The following is a 12,495-nucleotide window of genomic DNA, read 5'->3' as shown; positions in this document are numbered from 1 at the left end:
TGAACCTACTACAACCATCATTGTCTGGAACTGAACCTACTACAACCATCATTGTCTGGAACTGAACCTACTACAACCATCATTGTCAGGAACTGAACCTACTACAACCATCATTGTCAGGAACTGAACCTACTACAACCATCATTGTCAGGAACTGAACCTACTACAACCATCATCATCAGGAACTGAACCTACTACAACCATCATCATCATTGTCAGGAACTAAACCTACTACAACCATCATCATCATTCTCAGGAACTGAACCTACTACAACCATCATCAACAGGAACTGAACCTACTACAACCATCATTGTCAGGAACTGAACCTACTACACCCATCATTGTCTGGAACTGAACCTACTACAACCATCATTGTCAGGAACTGAACATACTACGACCATCATTGTCAGGAACTGAACCTACTACAACCATCATCATCATTGTCAGGAACTGAACCTACTACAACCATCATCATCAGGAACTGAACCTACTACAACCATCATTGTCTGGAACTGAACCTATACACCCATCATTGTCTGGAACTGAACCTACTACAACCATCATTGTCAGGAACTGAACCTACTACAACCATCATTGTCAGGAACTGAACCTATTACAACCATCATTGTCAGGAACTGAACCTACTACAACCATCATCATCAGGAACTGAACCTACTACAACCATCATCATCAGGAACTGAACCTATTACAACCATCATCATCATTGTCAGGAACTGAACCTACTACAACCATCATCATCAGGAACTGAACCTACTACAACCATCATTGTCTGGAACTGAACCTACTACACCCATCATTGTCTGGAACTGAACCTACTACAACCATCATTGTCAGGAACTGAACCTACTACAACCATCATTGTCAGGAACTGAACCTATTACAACCATCATTGTCAGGAACTGAACCTACTACAACCATCATTGTCAGGAACTGAACCTACTACAACCATCATCATCAGGAACTGAACCTACTACAACCATCATCATCATTGTCAGGAACTAAACCTACTACAACCATCATCATCATTCTAAGGAACTGAACCTACTACAACCATCATCATCAGGAACTGAACCTACTACAACCATCATTGTCTGGAACTGAACCTACTACACCCATCATTGTCTGGAACTGAACCTACTACAACCATCATTGTCAGGAACTGAACATACTACAACCATCATCATCAGGAACTGAACCTACTACAACCATCATTGTCAGGAACTGAACATACTACGACCATCATTGTCAGGAACTGAACCTACTACAACATCATCATCATCATCATCTGAACCTACTACAACCATCAGGAACTGAACCTACTACAACCATCATCATCAGGAACTGAACCTACTACAACCATCATTGTCAGGAACTGAACCTACTACAACCATCATTGTCAGGAACTGAACCTCACTACAAGGAACCATCATCATCATCATTGTCAACTGAACCTACTACACCCATCATTGTCAGGAACTGAACCTACTACACCATCATCATCAGTCAGGAACTGAACCTACTACAACCATCATCATGGTCAGGAACTGAACATACTACAACCATCATCATCAGGAACTGAACCTACTACAACCATCATCATCGTCAGGAACTGAACCTACTACAACCATCATCGTCAGGAACTGAACATACTACAACCATCATCGTCAGGAACTGCAGCCAAGGGACACTACTCTTCATAGCTTGCTGAAATCAGAGAATGTTGTTAAACTGTGGGTGTTGTATATCCCATGACAACTCTGTTCTCAATGACTGTTGTTGTCGAATACATATTTACAGAAAGAACCATCATTCTACCTTCCTACTTTAGATTTGAAGAAATTAGGGTTAGGGTTAGGGTTAAGGATAGGGATCTCACGGTCTCAGTGCTCTGTCCAGTCTATCAGTTCTGACTGTGTCTCAGTGCTCTGTCCAGTCTATCAGTTCTAGCTGTGTCTCAGTATTCTGTTCAGTCTATCAATTCTAGCTCTCTCAGTGCTCCGTTCAGTCTATCAGTTCTGACTGTGTCTCAGTGCTCTGTCCAGTCTATCAATTCTAACTGTGTCTCAGTGTTCTGTTCAGTGTATCAATTCTAGCTCTCCCTCAGTGCTCCGTTCAGTCTATCAATTCTAGCTGTGTCTCAGTGTTCTGTTCAGTGTATCAATTCTAGCTCTCTCAGTTCTGATTCAGTCTATCAGTTCTGACTGTGTGCTCTGTTCAGTCTATCAGTTCTGACTGTGTCTCAGTGCTCTGTCAGTCCTGACTGTGTCTAAGTGCTCTGTCCAGTCTATCAATTCTAACTGTGTCTCAGTGTTCTGTTCAGTGTATCAATTCTAGCTCCCTCAGTGCTCCGTTCAGTCTATCAGTTCTGACTGTGTCTCAGTGCTGTCGAGTCTATCAGTTCTGACTGTGTCTAAGTGCTCTGTTCAGTCTATCAGTTCTTACTGTGTCTAAGTGCTCTGTTCAGTCTATCAGTTCTGACTGTGTCTCAGTGCTCTGTCGAGTCTATCAGTTCTGACTGTGTCTCAGTGCTCCGTTCAGTCTATCAGTTCTGACTGTGTCTCAGTGCTCTGTCCAGTCTATCAATTCTAGCTGTGTCTCAGTGTTCTGTTCAGTCTATCAATTCTAGTTGTCTCAGTGCTCCGTTCAGTCTATCAGTTCTGACTGTGTCTCAGTGTTCTGTTCAGTCTATCAATTCTAGCTGTCTCAGTGCTCTGTCCAGTCTATCAATTCTAGCTGTCTCAGTGCTCTGTTCAGTCCCTCAGTTCTGACTGTGTCTCAGTGCTCTGTTCAGAATTTCAGTTCTGGTAGAGTATCTGGTCATCCATCCCTGCTAACTGAGAGTCACCCTCTAGTGGGTCACTTTCTGATCTCTTATGCAAGATTTGTGACAAGTTGATTCAACATGGACAACATCCAGATGTGTTGTCTAATAATACTAACATGTTACAAACCAGTTACCTTTAACTACTGAGTTGATTAAGAAGGCCTAAAGGTTGAGCCTTCAGTCTGATCCTACACTCACATTGTGTCCATTTATCTCCAGCCTTCAGTCCACTCCTATACACACATTGTGTTCATATATCTCCAGCCTTCAGTCCACTCCTACACACATTGGGTCTATATATCTCAAGCCTTCAGTCCGATCCTGTCTCCACCAATGACAGTAGTCTCTCAAACATACAGACTTAGTGTACTTACAGACTTACAGGATCTCCAGTCATCACCAACATTAAACACGCTATCACACTTGTCAAACCAGTTTACAAAGCAGTGCGGTGTACTTTAAAGCCTGACACAATAATAAATATCAACATAATCACATTTGTTTTTCTTTTTGAGTATATAAAGTAGGGGCTGATATCAAACCCTGGAATAGCACTGGGCCTACTAGTTAAGATCCCATGATATCAGCGGTATATACCGTTCACGCAGATCGTACAGTTTCCTGGGTACCAGAGTCCAGATTAACAATGTCCCGTCTTTGCATCTATCGGGATCTCCACAGCAAACTCCTTATAAAGCAGTCTGCAAAAGTTCTTAGTTGTCCCAAATACTCAGTGAGCCAAATACTCAACATGTCGAGAATGAGGTAACTGTACAGAATATTATTCCTGAATACATTCACAAAATTCGTTCAAATAAATTGTTAATAAACATACAGTAATTTATTGTGTACAAAGCACTCTATGTTAAATATACAAGTGTTTAGTAGTAATGTGTACTCTCTCTACACATAAGCAATGAGCTCTGATTCAACTATACAACGACAGTAGCTTAAGCATGTACTACCAAGACTGGTGTGTCATCCAATAAGAACTGGAGTACCTAACTTACCTCTGTATAATAAATATTTTTAGTGCATGCATATAACCACTGCTTTCAGGTCAACAAATGGATTTCAGTTATTGACAGAAACTCTCATCATGGTCAGTGACTGGTCAGTTATGAAATAACCACCATATTTTGGCTTGTAAAAGTTTGTTGCATAACTTGTAACCCATCTCTTTGAAGGATCAGAACATGGCTTTATTTCAATACCAATATCACCTGCAAATCTCCATAAACCGGCCACCTGTCATGGCAACGAACCACAGCTTATAGATACCTGTAGCCGGTCCACAAACACAACTGGCACTGTACTGACAACCGGACTACTTTTAGTAAACCCTATGTACCCTTTAAGACATACAATACTATTCCACATTTGCTTTGGGAAATAAAGAAATCTTTTTTACTTTATCAGAACCATTAATAGAATATTCAAAGAAAATTATAAGCTATGATTCTGACAACTTGACAAAAAAAGAGTACACATTGTCACTGACAAAAAACACACATGATGCCTAACAGAAACTTTGGTATCCCCCTATTTGGAGGTGTGGACACCTGACTAATGTGTACTGGGGCAACAAGAGATCCTACCTGGCTTTAATGTCCCACTTCAGTCCATCTCACAACCATCAACAGCTAGCCCTCGTAGTCATACATGACACAAATAAATAATTAATCTAATACACAGCTAAATCCACCAAGACAAGTTCAGTGAAACAGTTTGCAAATTGAAATACCCTAATGAAATCGACGAGGTAATGGTAACGACCAATCCAAAGCCAGTGGCGCTGGAAGCGCGCATCTCGGTAGTCTGCTGGACTGCTGATGTGAATAGTTCAGGACGGGGCCGGTCATTGGCACAAACCTACATTAATCTATCAACTCCCCTTTGTCTTGCACGCTCAAGCTGAGGAGCAATGGAAAGCAAATCAATTTCTGTGGTCAACAAATGTAATGACACTCAACGATATCAACAAGCCATTGACATGCGTGATGACTGGCTGCTCATTAAGAGTCCAGCCACTTGTATCTCACACGGGCTACACTTCAATTCACTTGTACCTCTCACAGGCCACACATCAACTCACTTGTATCTCACACCGGCCACACATCAACTCACTTGTATCTCAAACCGGCCACACATCAACTCACTTATATCTCACATCGGCTACACATCAACTCACTTGTAACTCACACCTGCCACACATCAACTCACTTGTATCTCACATCAGATACACATCAACTCACTTGTATCTCACACCGGCCACACATCAACTTTTAAGTGTCGGTTTTAATTACTCTTTATGATATTTCGTCATTCCTTCAACATTTTTATTTTCTACCGTTTTGATACCTGTATGTTTTTTTCTGCCTAAAATTCAGTATTGGGCTGGGTGTTTTTACATCAACAAGGGTTTATATTCTACTTTCAAGAACCTACTGACTGTCCTCAAAGTCCAAAAGTTCCGATTATACATTGGCTGCGCCCATTAGGCAAATCAACAGAAATGTTTCTAGTACAGTATACTCCCTGGGTCTCGAACCCCAAGGCACCATCAAGACAGGTTCGAGATATCGTGTGATTCGAGATTGAAATACATTGTATATATATGCACATTGTGTACATAGTACTACATACATTGAACTTGTATACGACAACATAGAAAACAATAAATCTCTAGTTTCATTCTTTTCACAGTAATCATCATAATCATCATACACAAGATACATAATTAAAAGCTGTGGTTAGGAAACCCAGTGGGGCAAGTGTCCGCTCATCATACAGGAGATACTGGTTTGATTCTCAACATGGTTACAACATGTGAAGGTCATTTCTGGTGTAACCCACTTCCATATTGCTGGAACATGGCTAAAAGAATAATAGAACAATACTCACTGACTCTTGAACAAGTGGGACATATTATTTGGAGGTTTCTTGGGAAGTGAATATTCTACTAGTGTCAGATAAGGCATCCCGCCTCCATGAAATGCTTCACCTACACTTGTGTCAGACAAGTTCCCATACTGGCCATTACCGGTTTCTTATACAACCTGGTCACATAACAATATTATTTTCTTGGGTAATTTTTTTTCCCGAAATAATATACTTTCCAAAATCTTTAAGTCAACCAAAAATTGTTAATTGTAAAAATCTCCTCCACAATGTTAAAGTAAAGAATCACAGAATCCAAAATTTATACATTTTATTGCAAAATCATCTTTTTATCAAATAATACCAAAGGACACACATGCTAGTAGTTATGAACGAAATACACCAACTCCCACGTTTTTCAGACCAAAATGTCAGTTATCAGACATTACACAGTAACACTGAAACCTCTCCCTGGATCAATACCAAGCTGTAAACAAAATACAGTAAACAAACAAAGTGTGACATACTTGTGTGCCCGGTTGGTAAGTACTCCATGTAGTCAGACAGTGGACCAAATGTACAGCTAGCTATACCACCGCTACGTTCTACATAGTTCAGCGACCTACCCTGACCTCCGCAGTGCGTTGTGTGTACTAAGGTAATACTACATGCGTCCAGCTGACCACCATGTAGACTGACCTCCAGCCAACCCAAGCAGGCGGCAGGTAACGGATTAATTCCCCATCTCACAGGTGTCATGCCTGACATGCTGCTGAGAACAAAATTGCCATGATGTTGTCCGTGGATGAATACATGCTTTAACTCCCCTGTAATAACAGGCACACAAATTACATGCTATGCTCATCTAATTGACAATGCATTTGGAGGAAATTTGATATGTGTAATTAGGGTGAATAGTCAACATATTCCATAGCATATTCCATAGCATATTCCCATGGACAGTCGGTGGTCATGAGCATGGGTATGAGTATGTGTGGAAGGTGTGTTTGCGACCATGATGGTGGCTGGAGGTGTTCCGATGATAAAAAAATCATTATCGATTGTAAAAAACATATTTTCGAGTAATCAGAATTTTGTTGTTTTAGTATAACACACTTGAATGAAGTACACTAACCATTAGATTTGACAAATATTCAGGATACTCATGAATGAAGGTAGATATATTTACAGAGGCCCAGATCAGCTGCGTATCCGGGTAAAATAAGCATAGAAAATTTCAAATTACGCATTGAAAAATAATTGTTGCGTACCAATTACGCATTTAAAATGTTAGATACGCAAAAAGTTTAAAACAAATACGTACAGAATATATTTATAAAAATCGCTTGCGTAATGAAAACGACATCGATTGCTATCAAGTTGTTCTGTTAGTATAGGAATAGTGTTGTACTGTCAGTATAGAATGAGTGATTTTTAATGAAATCATTTCCATTATATTTAAGTTGGTTTTGATTAGGTATGACATAAGGCAGAACATACCTGCTTAGTAAACTTACTCAATGACATAATACTTAAGTGAGTAAAATGACTGAAATATGCACATATTTGAAAGCAGTGGGTAACGGAAAATGAAATACCCACTCAACATTCATAACACCCATTCAAAAAAAATACAGTGGGTACAGTACCCACATGAGCTAAATCTTATCTGGAGCTCTGTATTTAATGATATAGAATAACATAATCAAGTAATGAAAAGATGACAGTTAGTACTGTAAAGTTTAACCACTTTTACTGTATACTTACAATTCCAGTGTCTTTCTTGCATGCGTGCATTTCATTGCATGACAGTATTAGTTATAAAAAACATACATTAGAAAAAAACAAACCTTAAAATTGATGATTACATTAAGTATGTATATATTTCGATCATAATTGATAATCATTCACCACAAGTCCTCCGATAATCGATAGTGGATTTGGTTTCTGATTCCCAACACTAACTGTGGCACTGTCTACACACAGGTAGTATGATGAAAAGAGATATAAGTTATACCCTTTCATATTGTTCTTACCATAATCATTACATTTTCAATTTAAAGATTTCCATGACAGATTCATTTGGTAATTCTATATGTTTCACTGACCTAATGTCTCAACTTAAAGAAAACTAACTCTCCACTTCACATGGCATCTCGATGCCTTTTTCTACTCTTACTAACATAAAAATAAATTTTATTTATTTCCTCCAATTTTTAAGAATACACAGTTTGATTTCATAATAAAAATAGTACATATAAAAGTATGTTTAGCTTGATATCTCAATCCTTTTTCACAACAAACTTCTACTTGAACTGAAACAAAAACAGTTTTTATTATCAAGTTTAATTTGATAATTAAATCCATTTTAATTTTAAACTTGGAAATAAAAGAAACATGAATATGTAGGGTATAGTTTTAATGACAAATTCCTAATTACTTTAGATGATGCCAAACACAGGTGAGATCTCACTCCAAATTATTAAATATACATGCTCACCAAAAAAAAAAAAAAAAGGTGAAAGAAGTCCGACATGAGAATCCCCACGTTCAATAAACAGACCGTCCCTCTGCCTGAAACAGGCTGGCAAGGAGGTGGTCCTACAGCATAAAACACTTCCACTGTCAGCCATGACCTCACCTCAACATAAGATAAATAAGATGGCCTAAAATTATCTGACCTCAGAATGACCCTCTAAACACTATGAGAGACAAACAGTGCTATTGACGTACATAGGAAGTGGTTGGACTTACAATCGGCAGGACATACAATCCGACCACTGGTTCATTACAGGGTACTGGTCAATTATTGCCTAACACAATGGGTATTTGAGACATGGACATTTGAACAAGTCCGCTGGTTTCTAAGCGTACTCGACTGAAATAACTCACATACATGTGGCGAGAAAACAACACCTCGAGGGAAGCGTTTGGGGCGTCCAGTCTATGTATGTTATTGTGCTCCCCAGGTTCATCAACATACATGATTTATAGCCAGGGGGTTCGGGGACCATCAAGTAGGCAGTTCGGTATGCTTGGATAATTTGTAGGACTTAAGTTGGGGCTTTTACAGGTAATTGAAGGGAACTCTTTGAGTTGATCCGTATCATTCCGACCTGACAATCACACAGTTGCAGGTATCACATGCCAACACTAAGCACAACTACAACAGATATGAAATAGCTACAACAGATATGAAATAGCTACAACAGCTATGAAACTATCTATTAGAAAGCATTTAAATGTTCTTTAATATTCCTTGGATTTTATTTTCAAAATAAGCTTGATACACTAATTCATTTTGACAAGTGTATCGTTTAGCAATGATTATCTCTATCAAAGGTTTAGTGAAGTACTGAAGAATGGTTGGGGAGATCTCTATGCTCATTGGGAGACTTTGTATTAAAGAATTGTTGGGGAGATCTCTATGCTCATTGGGAGACTTTGTATTAAAGAATTGTTGGGGAGATCTCCATGCTCATTGGGAGACTTTGTATTAAAGAATTGTTGGGGAGATCTCTATGCTCATTGGGAGACTTTGTATTAAAGAATTGTTGGGGAGATCTCTATGCTCATTTGGAGACATTGTATTAAAGAATTGTTGGGGAGATCTCTATGCTCATTGGGAGACTTTGTATTAAAGAATTGTTGGGGAGATCTCCATGCTCATTGGGAGACTTTGTATTAAAGAATTGTTGGGGAGATCTCTATGCTCATTGGGAGACTTTGTATTAAAGAATTGTTGGGGAGATATCTATGCTCATTGGGAGACTTTGTATTAAAGAATTGTTGGGGAGATCTCTATGCTCATTGGGAGACTTTGTATTAAAGAATTGTTGGGGAGATCTCTATGCTCATTGGGAGACTTTGTATTAAAGAACTGCTGGGGAGATATCTATGCTCATTATGACCTGTTATTCAACCCAAAGGAGCAAGAAGTGGCAAACCGCCACAGGGAATTTGAATCAATATGATTATGATTATTTCTATTTGAGTGATACCTCCAACTTTAATCGTGTTCAGGAGGATGATACCTAAAACTCCCCTAAAGGTAACAAACTTACAGCATCCTTTAACATTCCGAACATTGAATAACCACAACATGTTTTGTTCAGCAAACATGGGATGTCCTGGATTCAAAATCTCTTTATTGATATATTGACACAAATGAAAAATGGTACATCAATAAATAAAAAAATAAATCATTCTGTACATGCATTGATAAAAATTACCAACACAGACTTGCAACTAATCAATGTATGAACCAGAAGTCTGCCCCTACATCATCACTGTCCATAGTAACCTTGGCAACAATTCTGGGAAGTAAATATAGTATCGATATGTATAAAGTTGTATCAATACAGTATCAAGATTACAGTAATGTTGCAATATCTGATGACATCCCTACAGCAAAGTATATATCACTTAGCATAAGTCTACAGACGAGCCACTGACTTATCTAGGATTTTCTGATATCGGTTTATGAGATCAGCATCTCATATCGGTCTGTGAGATCAGCATCTGCTAGTGGTCTATGAGATCAGCATCTGATATTGGTCTGTGAGATCAGCATCTGATGTCAGTCTATGAGATCAGCATCTGATATCTGTCTGTGAGATCAGCATCTGATATTGGTCTGTGAGATCAGCATCTGCTAGTGGTCTATGAGATCAGCATCTGATATTGGTCTGTGAGATCAGCATCTGATGTCAGTCTATGAGATCAGCATCTGATATCTGTCTGTGAGATCAGCATCTGATATTGGTCTGTGAGATCAGCATCTGCTAGTGGTCTGTGAGATCAGCATCTGATATTGGTATGTGAGATCAGCATCTGATGTCAGTCTATGAGGTCAGCATCTGATATCTGTCTGTGAGATCAGCATCTGATATTGGTCTGTGAGATCAGCATCTGATATTGGTCTGTGAGATCAGCATCTGATGTCAGTCAATGAGATCAGCATCTGATAAGAGATATCGTTCTGTGAGATCAGCATCTGATATCATTCTGTGAGATCAGCATCTGATAAGAGATATCGTTCTGTGTGATCAGCATCTGATATCAGTCTATGAGATCAGCATCTGATGTCAGTCTATGAGATCAGCATCTGATGTCGGTCTGTGAGATCAGCATCTGATGTCAGTCAATGAGATCAGCATCTGATAAGAGATATCGTTCTGTGAGATCAGCATCTGATATCAGTCTTGGAGATCAGCATCTGATGTCGGTCTGTGAGATCAGCATCTGATGTCGGTCTGTGTGATCAGCATCTGATATCAGTCTTGGAGATCAGCATCTGATGTCGGTCTGTGTGATCAGCATCTGATATCAGTCTTGAAGATCAGCATCTGATGTCGGTCTGTGAGATCAGCATCTGATGTCGGTCTGTGAGATCAGCATCTGATGTCGGTCTATGAGATCAGCATCTGATATCAGTCTTGGAGATCAGCATCTGATGTCGGTCTGTGAGATCAGCATCTGATGTCGGTCTGTGAGATCAGCATCTGATGTCGGTCTAGGAGATCAGCCTCTGATATCAGTCTTGGAGATCAGCATCTGATGTCGGTCTATGAGATCAGCATCTGATGTCAGTCTTGGAGATCAGCATCTGATGTCGGTCTGTGAGATCAGCATCTGATATCGGTCTGTGAGATCAGCATCTGATGTCGGTCTATGAGATCAGCATCTGATGTCAGTCTTGGAGATCAGCATCTGATGTCGGTCTGTGAGATCAGCATCTGATGTCGGTCTGTGAGATCAGCATCTGATGTCGGTCTGTGAGATCAGCATCTGATGTCGGTCTGTGAGATCAGCATCTGATGTCGGTCTATGAGATCAGCATCTGATATCAGTCTGTGAGATCAGCATCTGATGTCGATCTATGAGATCAGCATCTGATGTCGGTCTAGGAGATCAGCATCTGATATCAGTCTATGAGATCAGCATCTGATAAGAGATATCGTTCTGTGTGATCAGCATCTGATGTCAGTCTTGGAGATCAGCATCTGATGTCGGTCTATGAGATCAGCATCTGATGTCGGTCTATGAGATCAGCATCTGATGTCGGTCTATGAGATCAGCATCTGATGTCGGTCTATGAGATCAGCATCTGATGTCGGTCTATGAGATCAGCATCTGATGTCGGTCTATGAGATCAGCATCTGATGTCGGTCTATGAGATCAGCATCTGATATCAGTCTATGAGATCAGCATCTGATATCAGTCTATGAGATCAGCATCTGATATCAGTCTATGAGATCAGCATCTGATGTCGGTCTATGAGATCAGCATCTGATGTCGGTCTAGGAGATCAGCATCTGATATCAGTCTATGAGATCAGCATCTGATAAGAGATATCTGTGAGATCAGCATCTGATATGTCAGTCTATGAGATCAGCATCTGATGTCGATCTGTGAATGCAGCAGCATCTGATGTGGGATATCAGCATCTGATATCAGTCTTGAGATCAGCATCTGATGCTCTGTGTGATCAGCATCTGATATCAGTCTGATCAGCATCTGATGTCAGTCTATAGATCAATCTGATATCAGGTCTGTGAGATCAGCATCTGATGTCTGTCTATGAGATCAGCATCTGATCTTGAGATCAGTCTGATGAGATCATCTGATATCATCTGAGATCAGCATCTGATAATCGGTCTATGAGATGCATCTGATGTCGGTCTATGAGATCAGCATCTGATGTCAGTCTTGAGATCAGCATCGTCAGTCTTGAGGATCAGCATCTGATGTCGGTCTGTGAGATCAG

At 39.8% G+C, this 12,495-nt stretch overlaps 1 protein-coding gene across 2 annotated transcripts in view; it reads right to left on the bottom strand.

Annotated features, from left to right (window-relative positions):
- The window catches only part of LOC124288365 (nuclear receptor ROR-alpha A-like), a 145,281-nt gene that overhangs the window by 95,431 nt on the left and 37,355 nt on the right, over positions 1-12,495 (bottom strand). Inside the window, exon 1 of one of the 2 annotated variants that reach the window (XM_046724876.1) lies at positions 3,045-3,179. The exons of the other annotated variant lie outside the window; for it this stretch is intronic. The gene's annotated coding sequence lies outside the window, so the exon portion shown is untranslated. Of the gene's footprint in view, positions 1-3,044; positions 3,180-12,495 lie in introns of those variants that run through there. 2 annotated transcript variants of the gene reach the window in all.

The sequence above is a fragment of the Haliotis rubra genome, unplaced genomic scaffold, assembly GCF_003918875.1.
Source record: "Haliotis rubra isolate DU_JTF1 unplaced genomic scaffold, ASM391887v1 Scf416, whole genome shotgun sequence".
NCBI lineage: Eukaryota > Metazoa > Mollusca > Gastropoda > Lepetellida > Haliotidae > Haliotis > Haliotis rubra.
The sequence above is the reverse complement of the archived record's forward strand: the minus strand, read 5'-3'. Positions and strand labels throughout refer to the sequence as shown.